A 16,315-nucleotide genomic window follows, 5' to 3' on the forward strand; every position below is an offset into this window, starting at 1 on the left:
TGAGAGAGAGGGAGTGTGTGTATGTGTTTATGTGTGTAGGAGGGGCATTTAGGAGGTATATTTTTTATGGTGTAAATGTAAAAGTCAGGAGACAACAGTATAATTTCTCTCCATCCACTCTGATGTGGGTTTGAGAGTGAAACACAGTTTGTCAGGTTATTGTGTGGTAAGTATCTTTATCCACTGACCCATTTGCTTGTTCTATCAGTCTAATTTCAGACAAAGTTGATGATTCATTGTTTGCAAATGATGAAGAATAAGAATGGAGCTTAGAAAAGGGAAGTAATATAAAGAAATTGAAGGAAAATGGTATCAAAACTTTATCAAATTAGACTTTTTTATATTCATTCTTTATTTAGACCTTTTCTTTAATATGTTTAAAAATATATTCTTAAAATGCATAAATACCTCACTAACAGGCTATTTTTGTCTATAGAACATTATTGATTTATCCCAACCTTTTATGATTTGCATACATTTTCAAACTGTGTTTTAGGGGGCTGGAGAGATGGCTCAGTGGTTAAGAGCATTGCCTGCTCTTCCAAAGGTCATGTGTTCAATTCCCGGCAACCACATGGTGGCTCACAACCATCTGTAATGAGGTCTGCTGCCCTCTTCTGGTCTGCAGACATACACACAGACAGAATATTGTATATTGTATACATAATAAATAAAAAAAACCAAAAAAAACTGTGTTTTGTTCAACAACTTCAAAGGAGTTATTTAGAGATTCAGACTACATTGAAATGTGTGTAAAGGAGTATTTGCATGAAGAACAATGATCTTTGCATTTTGAGTTTATTTCATTATGCTAAAAGGCAGGAACCATTATTAATATAAAAAGAAAAAGAACGTATTTCTTTGTGGCCATAATATATGAGACTATGGGCTTTTGGTGGCTAGATATGACCATATATTGTTGAAATACAATACATCGGAAAATATGAAGAAACTCATGTTAAATAAAATGGGTCAGTATAATTAAAGATAAGATTCAACAATGATGTTTTTGCCTTTTTCAATATCTGCCATGCTTTAGATATGTTTAAATGAAGTGAAAACGGTGTTCAGGGAATCTGTATTTAAAGAATTCAGCGAGTCTGAGTACTAACCCTAATCCAGCCCGCAGTACTCTGCTAACTTTATACACAGAAGTGTGGCAATGATAAATGAGGAGCTTCTCACAGTAAACTTCAGTGTATGTGTGAGCTACCCTGACTTTGCAGCTCTCCCTCAGCTGTCCTTGATAATTTTACATTCATTCTGTCAGCAACTCCTTGTTTAAGTCTCCTTTTCTTTTTGTGGTTGATTATTTATACCTAGCACCTAAGGTTAAATTCACTAAGAGTCAAAGAAGGTCCCATTGCATGATAAGGTCCTGTGTTTTCAGAATAATAATGAAGCACCAGAATAGGCTAGGAGACAAGGTATGAAGACCTGGTGGGAGAGGCTGGAATATGCTCAGCCTGTATTTCCCACCCAAGGCTCAGTGGTTTGCGTTGGAACTGGCTGCTATATTACTGTTCACTCAAGTTTTAACTGATAACAAAAAGATCATTTAAATCACATACTTGACAGTTTCAAATTTTAGAAATAATTTCATGAGCATGTTAACTAGTGCTAATTTGACAAATGTAAATATGGTCAAAATGTAAAAAGTACAATGAGTAATAGACTGTGCTGCTCTTTTGCTATTTTAGTACAAAGTAGATATTTTATGTTCTAAAAGGTAATAATTATGTGTTGTTCAACACTATATCTATGGAGTGTATGCACTTTGTTATTAATATTATGTCTTTCCTATGTAAAATGAATTAAAGCATGGATTTGAGTAATAATAGTACTCTACTTTCATTTTTATAGTATTACTTTGTATGCATTTGTCTCAAGTTTATATGGAAGCTGAGGTTACTCCTGTCAGTATTCTCATTCCCATATTAAAATTTCTTGCATATACTTATAAAATATAACAAAATAAATTGGAGTCAACCGATTCATCAGACCAAAATATAGCCACCCCTTTTGATTACCTCCCCTGTTTATGCTGGAAGTTGGGCTGGGTCTACCTTGTGCAGATATGCAAAGCTGCTGTTAGCTCATGAGTGCAGTGGCCATGCCAGGTCCAGAGACAGGATTTCACAAAACTGCTCCTCACCCTCTGTCTCTTTTTAAACTCTTTATAGTTCATTTCATTTTATTCTGTGCCTGACAGTTTTGCCTGTTTTTATGTCCATGTTCCTGCCAACTCTGCCCCGTGCATTATTTCACCTCCTCTACAGGGCGTGTTTCCTAAGCTTTAACAAGGTAAGGGAGGCATTGAAAAGAAGGCCCATCTTTGAGCTGAGTATTCACATTTGCTTCACCAAGGCCTAGCTAAGCCAAATCAAACAAAAGTAATTTCTGTGTTATGACATAGCACTAAGACATTTGTAAATGTAATACTTGAACTAAAAGCCAGGAAGGAGAATGTAATGATCTGTCTCTTTATAAAAGAGTTATTTATTACTGTGTGTGGTTTTTTTTTTTGGTGTGTGTGTGTGTGTGTGTGTATGTGTTTGTGTATGAGAGAGAGTGCTATGAGGCATTAAGTCCCTTCCATTGTAAATCAAAGGAAGGAGGATCCTAACACAAGCTTTAAATGTGAAAATTATAATACTAGGGACTGATAAGAGTGCCTTGGGTTGGACCTTTTGGAGGGTAAGTATGTTCTTCCTATAATTGTCTAAAGTAGCACAATGGACTGTTTTTGAGGATGATAAAGAAAGAAGATTTTGGCCGGGCAATGGTGGCGCACGCCTTTAATCGCAGCACTCGGGAGGCAGAGACAGGCGGATCACTGTGAGTTCGAGACCAGCCTGGTCTACAGAGCTAGTTCCAGGACAGGCTCCAAAGCCACAGAGAAACCCTGTCTCAAAAAACCAAAAAAAGAAAAAAAAAAAGAAAGAAAGAAGATTTTGGATTTAGACAAAGGGCCACCTCCCTCGAGATGATTTCTGAGACTTTCAGATTAAACTATGATTGATATTTAGTCAACATCTCCATGGGTGTTTAAAGTAGGTACATATGGTTAACAGTGACACATTCTAAATGTCTTGTGTTGAATATTATTCTAGGTCAGGGTACACTAAATTACCCCTGTATATTATTGCAATTTATTGTGAAGCAAATCAAAATTTTCTATAATTTTTACTTAACCTCACTTTCCAAAAGATACAGTCTATAAGAGAGTACTTTACCTGTCTACTAATTTACTCTTAGCATATAAATATCAATATCAGATTCATGGAAGATGCAAAATAAATTATTATGAAAGCAGAAGTAGATTTCATGATTTTGCCTAAATCTTTCAAAAGTATTGAGAATCCAGTCAATTAGGTATGTAATCAGGGTAATTATTTATGAATGTAATCACAAAAGAAACTTGAAATCATATCGCTTTCTAAGAAAATTTCCCTTATAATAGATAATATTTGACCATTTGTTTCCATTGAAGAGACCAAAAAGTTATACGTCATCCCAGGACAGGAGATTTTGGATATGTAGTGTTCTACCCACTATTACTGAAGGTTAATACCCGTAGAAATCTGGGATTTATAACAATGTAGAAAATGGAATATTGCTCAGATAAATAAAAGATACATAAACATCATAAGCCTAGATAGTATCAATGGAAGCCATGAGTACCAGAATTTTCCTTAAAAATGTCAAACATTGAACAAAGCTTGTGCTTTTTTCAAAGACTAAGTCTTGTTAAAAACAATGACAACAACAAAAACAAATCAAATCTTCACTGGAGAAATGAAGATGTCACACAACCTTATTTTATTTCCACTATACATAAAGGCTATGCATGTGATCTTTGCTTTTCAATACCATCTTTCCTGTCAACTATATGATAATATGATAACATCCAAGCCATTGATTCCTATAATGAGATAGGGCACTATCAGTCCTTTACAAAAGAATATCTTTATTGAAGTTTAATCACCTGGCCTTTGGGTTCATATATTAGTCTTTTATGGGCTTCACTTAGCTATCATAAGGGACAGAAAAATCTTGGTTTGGAATGTACTGAAGTTCCTATGCTTGATAACATTTGATACACACTACAGGCTTAAGAAAAAAATACTGAGATAGTAATGAAAGTAACAATGAGAACAAGTGTAAAAATTATGCTGGTGTTAAAATCATAATTTACTATTTGCTTATGTGAAGATGTTATGGTAATTTAATCTAGTCTTTATAATTATTTTGTATGGTATTATATAATATCATATTAAATGAAAATATCAAAACATACTGAATTATAAGAAATCATGGACAATAAATATTAAAGTCATCATCCAAATGTGGTTGCTACAGTCTCGAGCATGAGTTTTTTTCTCCCTATACCATATTTTCTAATAGATAATTTTAAACAGTATCCTTAAACACATTTCTACCTGATTGAACATGAAGTTTATCTCATTGTTTTCACTTAATTTCAATATAGATTTTAAGAAAAATACACAACATAAGTGATACCATGCTTGAATCATTTCAGTCATTTCATTTTTCAAGTCAAGTAAACGCTTCTTTCAGCATCATGGTTTTGAAATTATTACATACATTATTAGTAAAATAATGCCAATGGTGTGGATATTTCTTTTTTCTGCTGCCAGCTATATAGGCTGTGATTTCTTGAGCTTCTAACCTTCCTGTTTCAGAGTCCTGAGAACTTGGATTACAGGTGTGCATCACTCAGCCCACTTTCCCTCTTCATTTTCTGTAATATTCCTCTAGTAACTCATATGATTAAAACAGATAGTAGGGATTTTGTTTTTCTAGCACATCCATTTGTAAACCTTCACAGAAACACTGGGTTACTGCCATTGTTCAGAATCACACCCTTTATTTTTAACACCATTCCTTAGACATGCATACAATGAGGAGGAAATGAAGACCTAAACATTTACAGCATCATTTAGAGACACAACATCAGGGATGGATTCCAAGACGGAGTAGGAAGATTTTTTTTTTCTACAATCTAATTTTGGGTTAATAATATCCAATCTGGATAAGCTGGGGTGTGACAGATGTTTCATCATGAATAAGTAAATTTTAGACCAACACACAACTCGGAGGACAAATTCATCCCTTACATTTTATGAGCAACAAGACACAAACCCATATGGGAGAAGTGAGGATTTGTTCCTTGACGTTTTGTTATAATCTTTCTCCTTTCATGTGAACTAGCAAACAGTGTTGTTATTCTTGGATAACCTTCCTGACTTTAATCCTCTTCATAGGATAGTCTGTATCTGGGGATTTGACATGTCCTTTACTGTTTTATTTATAAAGCTATTAAGAATACTTTTACACTGTTGTGAGATTTTCTTTTTAATTGTCTTTTTATCTCTGGATAGGAAGCATTTGTTAGGAGGAGGTGAAATGACTAATTTAATGACATTTTTAAGGACATATTTAAATTCTTTAAAAATTTGAATATGCCTCTACAAAAAATTTAACTAGTTTGAAAATGATTCAGACAAATCAGATTATGCTATAAGATATAGTTTCATTAGTGATAATCTCTCATCCATATACTAAAAAACTGTTTGTTAAGGACAGATGTGGGGCAATAGAAAGAGGGAGGAGGGCAAAGGTCAAGATAGGTGAGGCCAAGAGGCTCCCTTTAGAGCTCCCAGAATACCCCAAGCCAATTCTTCCAGTATGAGAACAATAAAAATGACAAAAGATTTCCTGGAAATTATTTCCACAGGCACTAAAACTTTCACTATGGCCATGCAATCTAAGCGCCTCATTGAACATCTCAAAAATTTACATGTTCTAAATCCTATATCTAGAAGCAGAATCTCTATAAGCTGGGATAGGGGTGTCAAACTTCTCCAGTCTTTTAATTGACTTTGCAATCATGTGTCCAAAACACTTTGTGGGATAAAACATTGAGTCATACAGGATTTTATTGGATGGTTTTAGTGTAGTTACAAAGCAAATATAAAACATAATACAGAATACAGGATCCAAATAGTTAAATTACAGAACAAAGCAATTTATAGGAAAGTAGATATATAGCATTGGAAAGACCAGGTTTGGAAAGCATTTCCAGACGGGGTGATTAATTGTTTATAGAGATAAATTCCTGTTTTTTATGAGAGCTGTATTTTGTTCAGAGATCTCAAGTACCCATGAGACTCCTTAAAAGAGATAAATTAGAGACAGTTTAGTGCTGAAACAGAAATAGACAATAGTAAATCAATAAAATTTTAGCTAGAAAAATGCTGAGTTACTTTAATTTAATATTCAAATAAATAGTTTGTAGTGGTAAATGTTGGATAGTTTAAGTGGAAAGATTTGGTTTAATTTAGTTACTGCCTTTCTCATCTCTCTTGTGTGCATTAGCAGACCTATACTTGTTCCCTAACCACATGGTCTAAATAGTATCTTTGAAATGATAATCTTCTTGCCCACCTACCTCTGAGAAGTGGCATCCATTGACCACAATGTTGGACATACATCTCACTTATAACCAAAAGCAACCTTTTCTTGGTTGATACAGAGAATTCACGTTTGTGTTATTTGGCCTGGCAGAACAGCTAAGCTTGGAGGGAAGAAGACAGCAGCCCATGTTGGCTCACATGCCAAAATCTTTCCAGTTCCTATTCGATGCTGAGCACTCCTGCTTCTCTTCATCCCTTCCTTCCTCTCCTCTCCTTTATTATTCTTATCTCCACCAGTACCACCACAACCACCTACAGTACCACCACACCACCACCAGCACAATTATCATTTTCGTGGGTGTTTGTATATGTTCCCCTGTGTAGGTGAGGATATGCATGTGTGACTGCTCAAGGCGGTTTTCAGCAGGCAATCTAAGATACTGACCTTGGCCTTCTCATTTGCTTGAGACATTTTTTTTTTTTTTGTTTCAAGACTGGGTTTCTCTGTAGCTTTTGGTGCCTGTCCTGGAACTAGCTTTTGTAGACCAGGCTGGCCTCGAACTCATAGAGATCCGCCTGCTGAGATTAAAGGCGTGTGTCACCACCGCCATGCGAGACAATGCATTGTTACTCTATTTTGTGCTGTATATCAGTTGGACCAGGAATTTTCCTGCCTCTGCCTCCCATTTCCCCACAGGAGCCCTGGGGATACGGAGACACACTACCATACCAGCTCTATATAGATTTTAGCTCTTCAAATGCAGGCCTTCACTTCAGGTACTGAATCATCTTCACAGGTGCAAGAAGTTTTTACCTACAAATACTTTTTAGAGTGTTGTCTTGTTTTGTTTTGTTTGGTCTATTGGTTTGGCTTGGAAATAAATGGGGGAAAGAAGATTTGTCTATATTTTTGTATATTCATTTTCACATTTCTTGATGTGATTTATAGCTAATGAAACAAAAATTTTTATCTTGAACAATTAATGAACTGATTTAGGTCTTGCACTTTACTGTTTCAAGGTTTCTCAGAGCCTGGTCTCTGATTTCTTTTTCTTTTATAACAAAAGTATCAAATATTTATGGAACTTTCTTCTTAAACATTCTTTTGAGTGGAAGAACTATTCATTAGGCCAACTTACATTTCATACTTCACTTCTCCCAAAGGTTCTGTGCAGGTGTACTGTGAAACATGTTAAACAAAAACTGTGAACCTTTCACTGCACACTGAAGAATCAGGGATATTTTGTTCTCATCTTCAAAGCACATTGGGTTAAGAAGCCAGTTACTATGCTTTCTGCTTTAATTTCTATGCCTTCATTTTTGCAAGAAAGGTGGTTTATGCCGTGCAAATTGCACACCAAGCTGCTTAAAACATGTTCTTTTCTCCTGCCTCCCTATCAGGGTTATCATTAACTAAAGCAGTTCAATTATCAAATTCTGCACTCAAACCCTGTAAGAACTTAGAACTCAGTTAATTTGGAATATTTGATGAAAGTACAATATCTTAGAGATAATCATCTCATTTCAACAAAATGAGTTTTTATTTTAATGGTGTAGGATAAAACTAACACACATTTAAGTGTCAACACCTGTACCACTAATTGCATCTTAAGTTGCTTAAACAGAACCATTGGAAACAACTGCATTTGGCAAAAATATTTTACTAAAATTCCCTTTTCAACTAAGAATGTTATGATTCTAAAGCAGTCACAATTACTAAGAAAAAATCCTATTATTTTCTCCAAGAACATTTAAATATTAATAGAAATGTGAGAGGTAGTAATTTTATCTCTTTAAGATATTTACAATCACATCTTTAACTGTATTTGGTTATAAAGGAGGACTTTGTTTGTCTGGGTTCCCACCACAGATGCTGGTATTATATATGTAATTCCAGTGGATTCCCATCACAGACAGTGGTACTATATATGTACTTCCAGTGGCTTGCCATCACAGACAGTGGTATTATATATGTATTTCCAGTGGGTTCCCATCATAGACATTGGTATTATATATGTACATCACAGACAGGGATATTATATATGTAACTCCATTGTCATTATCTTGTCTTCTTTCTTAATAGTGTGAGGATTCAGTATGGTCTCACCAAAGTGTGGACTTACCCAGAAAATGGGGACAAAACCATATCAACTTGAATATCTTCCTGGCCATCATTGTGAGCCTTGGTGAGGTTAACTCACTTTCACGCTATAATATTTTTATAGAACTAGAATCTTCAACATCTTCTGAAATTGTTGGTGTTAAAAATATATTTTAAAAACATCTTTTTACATTAGCTAATACTCAAAACAATGACTTATTTAGATATAGGTGTCATTGATTTTGTTGTTCATTGTTGTTTTCTCCTAAATACATATAAACACAATAGAAATTGAATTCAATGAATTGCATCTTTTCATACACATTTGAAATACATCCTTTCCCAGATAATTTGATTATGGTCTACAATTGGAAATGGAAAATTTATTCTTCCAAGGATCATAAAATTTCCTAAATGCCAACATAACAGCCCATAAAATGGACAATGGATCAACTTCATTGTCAGAGACTAGTCTACACACTCGACATGCATGGAGCCAGCAGCTCAGTTCTTCAGCTTTATCCAGAAATAAGAAAAGGGGAATGTGTTAATAGACTTCTGATTAACAAGTGTTTTTCTGAAAAGAGAAACCAGTGTTTGGGATATGTCAAAGTATTGTCAGAAGTGAGAGCAGTATTCCTTTTCTCTGTACAAGCATTAATTTAAAATAAAATCACATTCTTTTGAAAGTGTATTAATTTTATGAAAAGTTTTAATAATAAACGCATATGTGTTTCTCTAACAAAAAAAACACTTAGAGAAGGGTCAATTTTAAGTTATAATAGGCATATTTGAAATCCAGTATTTAGGATCAAATTCCAGGTAGAAATTTTTCTTTGAAAGTATTTTGACATTTTGCTACTAATTGTGAGTCCATGTTTACTGGGTTATACCATAGTCTCTGCATTTATTAGCATGAAGAAAACTTCTTTATACTTTTCTATTAATATTATTTAGCTATACATTTTTCTCTGTTCCTCTCTCTTTCTCTGCCCTCTTCTTCAACACTCTCCCATGGTCACCATGCTCCCAATTTACTCAGGAGATCTTGTCTTTTCCTAATTCCCATGTAGATTAGATCCATGTATGTCTCTCTTTGGCTCCTCATTGCTGTCTAGGTTCTCTGGGATTGTGATTTTTAGGCTGATTTTCTTTGCTTTGTGTCTAAAAGCCACTTATGCGTGGGTATACATGATATTTGTCTTTCTGGGTCTGGGTTACCACAATATGATGTTTTCTAGATCCATCCCTTTGTCTGCAAATTTCAAGATGTCATTATTTTTTTCTGCTGTGTGTCCATTCTAGAGGCACTTAGGTTGTTTCCAGGTTCTGGCTATGACAAACAATGCTGCTATGAACATAGTTGAACATATGTCCTTGTGGTATGATTGAGCATCCTTTGGGTATAAATGCAAAAGTAGTAATGCTGGGTCTTGAGGAACATTGTTTCTTAATTTTCTGAGAATCAACACACTGATATCCAATTGCATTCCCACCAGTAACTCACGAGTGTTCTTTTTACCCCACAAATTTTCCATATGAAGTTGAGTACTGCTCTTTAGAGGTCTGGGAAATTTTTTTTATTGGATTTTGATGGGCATTATATTGAATCTGTAGATTGCTTTTGGTAAGATTGCCATTTTTACTGTGTTAATTCTGTCTACCCAAGAGCGTGGGAGATTGTAGCTAGCAGCGAGGAGCCACATCTGATAATCAGCTCCTAATATTGGCTAAGACCTGACTCCTATTATGGTTAAGGCCTGATCACGCAATGATTATCAGTTGCTTGCATATGCGTGAACCTATGGGCAGTGTCCACCTGGCAATCCGGGATTGGTAGCCCATGCCTTTTTAAGGGCTGGGAGAGAGAGCAAGGAGAGAGAGAAGGGAGAGAGAGAGAAAGTGAACAAAGTCCTGAAAATAACTGCAGTGAGCAGAGCTCCGGTGTGTCGTGCATCATCCTTGAGGGACGAGGGTGGCCGTCAAAGGAGATCTTTACACTTTTGTGTGTTCTTCAATTTTTTCTTTAAATATTTAAAGTTCTTATCATACAGGTCTTCCACTTGTTTGGTTAGAGTTACTCTGAGATATTTTATACTCTTTGTTGCTATTGTATTAAGGGTGATATTTCTTTGATTTCTTTCTCAGCCCGTTTTCATATGTTTAAAGAAGGGCTCCTTTTTTTTAAAGTTAATCTTGTATGATACTACATTACTAAAAGTGTTTATGAGTTGTAGAAGTTCCTTGGTAGAATTTTTGGGGTTGCTTATATAAACTATCATATCAGCAAATAATGAGAGTTTGACTTCTTCTTTTCCCACTTGTATCCCCTTAATCTCCTTTGGGTGTCTTATTGTTCTGGCTACGACCTCAAGAACTATGTTGAATAGATATGAAGAGAGAGGACAACCTTGTCTTGTTCCTAATTTCAGTGGAATCACTGTGAGTTTCTCTTCATTTAGTTTGAGTGGCTGTTGGATTGCTGTATATTGCCTTTATTATGTTTAGATATTTTCCTTCTATCTCTGCTCTCTCCTAGACAATTATTAAGAAGAGATGTTGTATTTTGTGAAAAGCTTCTTCAGCATCTAATGAGATGATCATGTGGTTTTTATTTTTCAGTTTGTTTGTATGGTGGGTTACATTGACAAATTTTTATATGTTGAACCATTCCTGCATCTCTGGGATGAAGCCAACTTGATCATGGTGGATGATTTTTCTGATGTGTTATTGAATTTGATTTACCAGTATTTTATCAAGTATTTTTGCATCAATGTTTGTAGGAAGGAGGTAGGGGGCATTTTTTGATTTCAGGCTGCTTAACCCTAAAATAATCACACACAAACTGTATTAATTCACCAACTGCTTGTTCTATTAGCTCTATCTTTATATTGGCTAACTCTTACATATTAATTTGATCCATTTTTATTAATCTGTGTATCACCATGGGACTGTGGCTTAGTAGCTAAGGTTCTGACATCCGTCTCCAGTGGGGCTACCTGGCATCTCCCTGACTCTGCCCTCTTTCTCCCAGCATTCAGTTTAGTTTCCCCCACCAGCTCTGTTCCCCTATAGCTCTGCTATAGGCCCAAAGCAGTTCCTTTATTTATCAACTGTAATCACAGCATACAGAGGGAAATACCACATCACCTCCTCTTTTCTGAAAAAAAAAAAATGAGGGTTTTAACTTTAACATAGTAATATTACATAAAACAGTTATCAAGCAAGAATTACAGTTATATATATTTTATCTTTTATCATAACTAAGGAAAACTATATTATTACTATCTATCTATTCTTCAACTTCATCAAACACACCAAAATGATATAATATTACTTAAGTAAACAAGAAGTCCATTGTAAGCAGCTTACAGACTCTAGAATTGACAGAGACACCTTGCTGCCTGGGTACTAGTCATCCAAAGTTCTTCTGTCCCATTGGGACATCCAATCTTCAGCCCACAGGCCCGTAGCTTCCAGCAGATTTTTCCACAAAGCAGAAAATTTCAGTCATTTATCTGTGGGTCCTGCATGTCCAGTTCATCAAGCAGTCCATGAAAGAGCAGTTTCTTGCCCAAATGGCTAACCAACTCCATGAGGAGCTTCTTTAATGCCCATCTTCCTCTTTAAGTAATTGATGCTGCCAGAGCAGATGTGTCTCACATGATGAAAAGTTCTAAGTTTTTAAACATTTAAATGCCATATTCTGTAGACTTTGAAAGGTTTGAAGATGATCTACCTACCTGAAATTTATCTCTATGTATCTAGAAAACCTAACATAACTACAAGCATGACTATTATAGGCTATTATCTGTTAACCTGTATTTCTTAATTATACATTACATTTTTAACTGAGGTGTACAAACACAAAACCATAATCAAGCACAAAAATATACATAAAACAAAATTGATCTTAAATTTGTATCAATAAATTAAGATCCATACCAATGTAAATCTCGATAGCATATCCCCATTTAAATGTAAACAATATTTGGGAATATGGGCATCATTCTTCTCCAAACTGCTTCCTGCTGTTTATTGGGTAAAGTAATTTTTGAGGGGTGTTCAAGGTGACCTTTCAGGGATTCTTGATCCATCAAACCACATCAGTCTGAAAGGACCCACAGGTTCTCATCCTCTGTGGAAACAAAAGAAGAACCTCTTTTCCAAAGCCACATATTTTTAGACCAAATTCTGAAGTTAAAAATATATATATAATTTACATGCTGGTTTAGTTTAGCAGTCTATACAATAAAATGTCTCTCTGTACTCAGCTCCTTCACAGACAAAACACTTAAAGAAGACACAATAATATACGTAATCCAGATCCTCCTTGCATATTTCATCTTTACATGTTATTTTAATCTATGACTATCAGTACTCTGTCTCTTTAAAGACTTTGTTTTTCTTTTTTTTCAATTTTTTTTATATTTTTTTCATTAAAAAATTTATACTTCCTCCCCTCCTCCCACTCCCCTCCAGCTCCCCCACTTACCTTCCTCCCTCCCCCTCCTTAAGAGACTTCCTTTGGGAAGTCCAAGGCCCTTAGGCCGTCACCCCTACATCCAGGCCTAGGAAGCTTTGCATCCAAATAGACTAGGGCCCCCAAAATCAAGTATATGCAGTAGAAACAAGTCCCAGTGCCTTTATCAATGGCTTCTTAGTCAGCCTTCATTGTCAGCCACATTCAGAGGGTCCAGTTTGATGGCATGCTCATTCAGTCCCGGTCCAGCTGGATTTGATGAGCTCCCATTAGAACAGGCACACTGTCTCAGTGGGTGGACCAAACCCTAGCGATTCAGACTTCCTTGCTAATCTTCTTCCTCCTTCTGCTCTTCAACTGGATCTTGGGAGCTCAGGCAGTTAAGACTTTGTTTTTTTTTTTTTTTTTTTTTTTTACAACAAACAAAAAAAAAAAACCTTCTTTTTTTAACTCCCTGTACTAATTTTTCTTCTCTCTCCCAAGTCTATGTACATTTATCCAACAGGGTGACCCATTGGTCTTTTATGTCTGAATCTGAATCTGTCCTATTGTGTATCTGTAATTCTTTCCTGTCTTTAAGAGCTTTAAAATGGTAAGCAACTTGCTTGCAGTGGCTCTGGATGCTGGCTCTGCCTCTTTCCACTTTCAAAATGGTGGAGGCACCATTACTGCCAGCTCTGGGACTACCAGGTAGGAACTGAGCTCAGCACTTTAACTCTGAGAATGAACATGCATTTGCTTATCTGGTCTTGATTTAATTTGGTAAGTGATATTTATCTAGAAAGTTGCCCATTTCCTTTTAGTTTTCCAATTTTGAGGAGTATACATTTTCAAAACATGATCTAATGATTCTCTGGATTTCCTTCATATCTGTTTTTATGTCTTGCTTTTCATTTCTGATTTTGTTAGTTTGAACATTCTTTCTCTGCCTTTTGTTAGTTTGAATAAAGGTTTGTCTATTTTGTTGATTTTCTGGAGGAACCAACTCTTTGTATCATTGATTCTTTGTATGTTTTTTTTGTTTTTATTTTGTTGATTTCAGCTCTCAATTAGACTATTTTCTGCCATCTAGAAACACACTCCTGGGTGTGTTGACTAAGGTTTCTGTCCTCCCTGGTCCTGCTGTCATTCAGTTCCAAAGAACTACACAGAGCTCTACATTAATTATAAACTGATTAGCCTATTAGCTCTGTCTTCTTATTAACTCTTACAACTTATATTATTCCATAATTTTGGTCTGTGTTAGCCACATGGCTTGGTACCTTTTTCAGTGAGGTAGTCACATCTTGTTTTCTCTGCATCTGGGTCACTGTTGCAGTCTGGCCCTTTCCTCTTCCCAGAATTCTCCTGTTCTCATCACCTCACCTATACTTCCTGCCTGGGTTCCCTACCTATATTTCCTGCTTGGCTGCTGGACTATCAGCATTTTATTAAAATCCAATTGACAGGTTACAGACAATTGCCCCACAGCATGGGTAAGTTTGCTTCTTTTTGTTCTAAAGTTTTCAAACGTTCTGTTAATTCAGTAGTGTGTGATTTTTCCAGCTTTTTTATGTAGGCATTTATTGGTGTGAACTTTCTTCTTAACACTGTTTTCATTGTGTTCCATAAATTTGGGTATGTTGTGTGGTCATTTTCATTAAGTTTTAGGAAGTCTTTAATTTCCCCTTTATTTCTTCCTTGACACATTGATGCTTCAGGTGAGCATTGTTTAATTTCCATGTGTTTGTAGATACTATGGAATTAGTGTTGCTATTGAATTCTAAGTTTAAGCCATAATGATCTGATAAGATACATGGGGTTATTCCAATTTTTATGTATCTGTTGAGGTTTGTTTTGTTACCTAGTATGTGGTCAATTTATGAGAAGGTTCCATGAGGTGCTAAGAAGAAGGTATATTATTTTATGTTTGGATGGAATCTTCTATAGATGTCTGTTAAGTCTGTTTGAATAATAACATCTGTCAGCTCCCTTATTTCTCTGTTAATTTTTTGTTTGACAAACCCATCCAGTAGTGATAGTGGAGTATTGAAGTCTCCTACTATTAGTGTGTGGGGTTTCATGTGTGATTTAAACTTTAGAAGTGTTTCTTTTACACATAAGGGTGCCCTTATATTCAGGGCATAGATGTTCAGTATTGAGATTAGCTCTTGATGGATATTTCCTGTGATGAATATGAAATGTCCTTCTTTGTCTCTTTTGATTAATTTTAGTTTGAAGTCTCTTTTGTTAGATATTAGAATAACTATACCATCTTGTTTCTTATGTCCATTTGATTGGATATTTTTTTCCCAAGCTTTTACTATGAGGCAATGTCTGTGTTTGAGCTTTAGGTTATGTTTCTTGTATGCAGCAGAAGGATGGATCTTGTTTTCAAATCCAGTCTGTTAGCCTGTGTGTTTTTATAGGTGAGTTGAGTCCATTTATATTGAGATATTAATGACCAGTGATTGCTATCTCCTGTTAATTTGGTTTTCATTGTTGGTGATGTTATTTTGTGTGTGCTTTTTTTCTTCTTTGGTATTTGATGCTGTGAGATCATCAATTTATTGTGTTTTTGTGATGTAGCCAACATCTTTGGGTTGGAGTGCTCCTTTTAGTACTTTGTGTAGGGCTGGGTTTGTGGCCAGGTATTGTTTAAATCTGGTTTTCTCATGGAATATCTTGAAACTTCTGACCAGTTAATGAGTAATTGAATCAGTGAGTTCAAATCTCATCAAAATTATAAAACAGAAATACCTTCATATTTCATTACTTTTAAGATTCACAGTTTAATGTTTCATACTCTTAAATTGAGACATATAAGACAATAAGTTGCAGAATGTTTCATTCTTATTTTTATATAAAAGTATGATGCATATTTAAGGTGGAAGAATATTTTTGATGTTGAAATCTCAAGACTTCTATGGAAAAATTTAGAAATGAACTAAAGTAAGAGCATTTGAAGACAGCATCAGAGATACTTACAAAAGTAAAACTAGACTAACTTATTAAGTTACCTAAGTAGCCAGTGAAATTCATGATTTCAAACACAAACACAGAATCTCTTAGAAATAGAGACTAACATATTAATTTTCAGAGAATTGAGGCATGGAAGGATGGGAAAAGGTTTATTGTTTGGTACTATGTAATAGTCAGATGCAAAAACCAAGTTCTAGGGTGTTATTACCCAATGGTGACTAGAGGTGTTATATTACAAAAAGCTAGAATGAAGAATTTTATAAAAATTCAGAGTAAATGAAGACTCTTTGATTATTATGTAGATGTGGTTAGCTTGATCCTTACATTATA

Source organism: Microtus ochrogaster, assembly GCF_000317375.1.
Source record: "Microtus ochrogaster isolate Prairie Vole_2 chromosome 14 unlocalized genomic scaffold, MicOch1.0 chr14_random_1, whole genome shotgun sequence".
Classification (NCBI taxonomy): domain Eukaryota; kingdom Metazoa; phylum Chordata; class Mammalia; order Rodentia; family Cricetidae; genus Microtus; species Microtus ochrogaster.